At 42.8% G+C, this 4,871-nt stretch overlaps 1 protein-coding gene across 1 annotated transcript in view; it reads left to right on the top strand.

Moving 5' to 3' along the window:
• Positions 1–3,748: 3,748 nt before the first annotated feature.
• CRADD (CASP2 and RIPK1 domain containing adaptor with death domain) overlaps positions 3,749–4,871 on the top strand; it is a 171,851-nt gene continuing 170,728 nt past the window's right edge. The window contains exon 1 of the mRNA XM_003783349.3: positions 3,749–3,853. The gene's annotated coding sequence lies outside the window, so the exon portion shown is untranslated. The remainder of the gene's footprint in view (positions 3,854–4,871) is intronic.

Here is a 4,871-nt window from a genome sequence, read left to right as displayed (position 1 = left end):
TGCTGGTTCTAAGATCTCAAACCTTTTTCAAATTTTATCCAAAAAATGTTACATTTTAGAGGGGTGTTTACTGTACTATTTATCTCAACTTTTCTATATGTTGGAAAATTATCAAAGTTTACATTGGAAAAAATACACTTTATTTTTCCTCTCCAAAAAGGTGGTACCGATTGAGTATCCCTGATCCAAAATGCTTGGGATGAGAATGTTTCAGATTAAAAGATTTGGGGGATTTCGGAATGCTTATAGATCTCTTGGGGGATGCGACCCATGCCTACACATGAAATTCATTTGTATTTCATATAGACCTTACACACATAGCCTGAAGATCATTTCATATGACATCTTAAATAATTTTGTGAATGAAACAAAGGTTTGGCTGTGTTTCGACTGTGACCCAGCATGTGCGATCAGGTTTGGAACCTCCCGCTGGTGAGCGCTCAAAAAGTTTCAGCTTCTGGAGCATTTCTGGCTTCACATATGTTGGGATGCTCCATTTATAATCCTCAACCACCAGTGGTGTTGCAGGAGGTCTGCATTTTATCTGGATGAAGATAGAAAATGTTGCTAACACTTGTCCACACAGTAGGGAAACCTTACAGAGAAAAGGACAATTTTACAGCAAAAGAGGTAGAGGGAGGGAGTAAAGAGAGTGACTGGAACTGAAGAGTGGGAGGTGACAACAGGGTGATTTGCCAATATTACTTAGCTGTCATTGGCACCACAGACTCTCATCAGACGGGAGGGTGTGATGTACCAGAAGGAGCATGAAATCAGAGGAGCCTTGTGAGAATTCAAATTTTGCTCTACGTTAGCTGGGAGATTTTGGCTAAAACAATTGGCCACAGTCTTTACATATGCCAAATGCTAACACGATCATGCTTTGCTTAAAGAAGGGTGTACATTCAGAGAAATACACTGTTGTAGGAACAAAATAAGAGTGTATTTCCACAAACCTAGATGGTATAGCCTACTGCATCCCTAGGCTACATGGTATATAGCCTATTGCTCTGACCACTGTCACACACACAGTCCATTATTCATTTTGCAGGGCATGACTGTAATAGTGATGCTTGCCACATATGTAAAAATACTGTCACTAATAGTGTAATGAAAGGGTAGAGTGGCCTAGTAAGACTGTCAAGCGGAAAACATTGTTAGAAGGCTTTGGGGAGGAAGTTACTTTGATTTACTTACAAAGATATTTTCACCTTCCACCAGAGATGCTGGTCGTGCTACTCTTTGGGGGAAATAATGATATTTGAGGAGATTTTATTTTTCTGGACTGTCAACCAATTTTTAGCAGGCATATGACTTTCTGTATATAGCATCTTAAAATTGATTTTAAGATGAATCAATGAATGTATTTACTGGTCAGCCGCCTCATTTCACAAGGGAATTTGAGGAAGGACATTCAGTTTGACATTTTGTCTTGCTTTCCAAATTGAAAATATGGTAGACTGGCCTTCAGCATCAGCCCTTCCTTATTTTTAGTATACTCCCACTCTTAAGTTCCAGTTCCAGTTCTGTGTTTCAGAAGTGGGAAGACTGCAAACTACATGCCCTCGTCACCCTGGTTGCTAATGTTCTGCCTGCAAAATTGCGTGCAGCAGAGTAAGATTTCCGGGTGCTGTTTTGCTGCTGCTGCTGGCAAATACATGTACAGCCGTGGAGACTAAGGTTTTTCTGTGGCAGCGTTCCAATGTCCAGCTCATTGCCTTGATGCTGTTAAAAGGAGCTTGGGGATGAGGAACAGACTCCGTCTTCCTGATTGTGGCCAGGGGAGTGATCCTTGGACTTTCAGCCCTTCTCCAGGCTTACAGTGATTTCGAATGTCTTCAATTCCCTCTAACTAATCCCTTTCTGTTTAGAGCAGCCAGTTAGGTGCAGCAGAAGAATCCTGACAGACTAACTTGGAAACCCTTTGTGGGCAGGAATGCTTGATGCAAAAAAAAAGACTTTTAGTGGAAGGAAACAGACGATAAACAAATGAATCAAGGAAAGTTTGAGTAAGATGGTGATACATGCTATTAATAAACATAAAGCTGGTAAAGGGGGTGAAAAGTGTAGCAGATGAATACAGAGGTGATGCCATTTTTTAAAGACTAATGTAGGGCAGCACCCGTGGCTCAAAGGAGTAGGGCGCTGGCCCTGTATGCCAGAGGTGGCAGGTTCAAACCCAGCCCTGGCCAAAAACTGCAAATAAAATAAAATAAAATAAATATATAAAGACTAATGTAAGGGAAGGCTGACCTCTACTAGGGTAACCTTTGACCTGCCTGTCTATTATGTCAATTATGTGCAAGGCCCTGGTGGAGTTACTGTGTTAAGATGCAATGATCCAATTAATTACTCTTTCTCCTTAATTTTTTAAAAAAATCTGTGTCTTTTTTAAAAGTTTAAAAATATTATTGAGGTCCAAATGTTTTTGTTACATGTATACCTTTTATAATGCTCAAGTTGGGGCTTTTAAGTTCTGTCCATCATCAGAATAGTTCATAGGTAGGTTTTTGCCCCTCACCCTTTTCCTCCCCCTCTTTTTGATTTTGTATGACCTATACATCTCCGTGTGTGTGTGTGTGTGTGTGGTGCATCAATTAGCTTCCAATTATTAGAGGGTACATGTGGTGTTTGTTTTCCCATTCCTGAGCTACTTCATTTAAATAGTCTCCATTTCCATTCAAATTGTGGAAAAAGATATTATTTCATTCCTTTTTAATGACTAATACTGTTAGGTAATTGCCCCAGAAAAGCCCCTCCCCAAAAAGTCCTTGTCCCAGAAAGCCCATCTCCCAGTCCCCAAAACTTATCTCATTACCCTCTAAAAGTTAAAACTTGTGACCTGCCCCTAACAGCTCTTCATTGGTTATTCTACCATTCCATCATCATTCTAAGCCTTCCCTTAACCAAACCTATATAAGAACATGCTTTCTTTCATTCTTTCTCTTCTTCCTTTTTCCTTGGTGCTGCTCTGCAGTCTCCATCCCCCACCAATAAAACCTTTCGTTTAAGCCTTGGTGGTCTGTGAAATCTCTGGGTGGAGTGCCTCTCTTTCAAATACTCCATGGTGTGTATGTATCACACACACACATACTTCAACCACATTTTCTTAATTCACTCATGAATTGTTGGGCACTTAGGTTGATTCAACATCTTTGCAATTGTGAATTGTGCTGCAATAAACACTCAAGTGCAGGTATCTTTTTTGATAAAACGACTTCCTTTCCTTTGGGCTGGGTAGTGGGTCAAATGATAAGCCTACTATGATTTCTTTGAGGCATCTCTATCCTGTTTTCAGTACAGGTTATTCTAACATACAGTCCCATCACAGTATATAAACGTTCTTTTTTCTCTGCATCCAAGCAGGGAGACTTTTTAATTATAGCCATTTTAAAAGGGGTCAGGCGACATCTTCTTTTCTTAAATTTATTTTTTTAAGCCTAGGCAAGCAGGTGGAGTTAAGGTGTTATCTTATTGTAGTTTTAATTTGCATTTCCCTGGTAATTAGTGATGTTTAGCATTTCTTCATATGTTTATTGGCCATTTGTCTATCTTAAAAACCAATTACCTCCTGTGTTGAGATCATCCTAAGCAACGCCGTCTTCTATCTCCAGGCGGTTGCATTGTTTGCCCACTGCAAACATGGCGAAAAAAACTTCATTTTGACCCCTGAGCGGCCAATAAAAAGGCTACGGCACTTCCTGTGTTTGCCCTTAACAAAGATGGCGACACCACTTCCTGTTTAGAGGTTTCGCCTTCAACAAAGATGGTGCTCATGGTACAAGTTTCCTAACAGTCTGGATTCCGGTTGCAGTTTTTAACCCCCCCCTCCCCAAGATACGTGTTTGCAGACGTAAGTAACAGGAGTCCATCTTTTCTCGAAAGTCCCGCTCTGTGGCGTCTGAGACCTGGGCCCTGTGTGGCTTCCCCGCCCCCCAACTTGCAACATTCCAAGCCCCGCCAGGGTTGGGGTAGCGGTGGCAGCGCCGACAGCCGGCCCTCCCTTCGGTCCGCTCTGAAGATCATTCCCAGCAGCCCCTGTTTAGCTGGTCAAGTTGCCCCAGAAGTTGTTGTTCTTCCACTTTGTGATACGACACGGATTTCAGTTGCCGAGGCAGGGGATATTTTTTTAAAGTTCCAACCGGGTGTTCACAGCCAAACGCGGACACCCTCTTCCTCACTTTACAGAGTGCTGCGGGGGTGGGTGGTCGAGCGTCCCCGGCTGTGACTTCCCCCTCCGCCGCCCCTGCCCTTCCCTGCTATTTAACCTTCATTGTCCCCACACAACCACCCAACAGCTCACTGGTGCGGGGGTGGTGGAACTGTGCTTTCAAATCGTGCTACTGACCAGTGCTGGGGTGTGAGATTTTTTTTTTTTTAAAGAAAAAAATCCCATTAAATGTCCCATGCATGTGTGATGGAGATTCCGAATTCTTGGTGGGTGGGAATGGAGTCTGTGACTGTATTGTGTAATATAAGATTTATTGTAGACCAGGTACAGCGCTTAGTATTTTTTTTTTTTTTTGAAGGTGATGGTGTAGAAGACTTTTCTTGGTGAAAAAGATCTTTAAGCTTCCTACCTGTGGTTTCTGCCCCCCACTTCTCTTGCTGATCAGGTTCTGCCAATGTCCATGGTGGAAGGGCAGCTGCCTCCATATTGGGGCGGTTTCTGCGGGGGTGGTAGTGGGGTAGTTCTGACGAAGACAGGGTTAAAATATAACCAGTGTTTCTTCAACATGTTTTTTTTGAGACAGAGCCTCAAGCTGTCCCCCTGGGTAGAGTGCCGTGGCTTCACAGCTCACAGCAACCTCCAACTCCTGGGCTCAAGCGAGTCTCCTGCCTCCGCCTCCCAAGTAGCTGGGACCACAGGC

The sequence above is a fragment of the Otolemur garnettii genome, unplaced genomic scaffold, assembly GCF_000181295.1.
Source record: "Otolemur garnettii isolate 467f Iridium unplaced genomic scaffold, OtoGar3 scaffold00007, whole genome shotgun sequence".
Lineage (NCBI taxonomy): Eukaryota > Metazoa > Chordata > Mammalia > Primates > Galagidae > Otolemur > Otolemur garnettii.
Note: the sequence above shows the minus strand (reverse complement) of the source record. Positions and strands in the feature narration are given on the sequence as shown.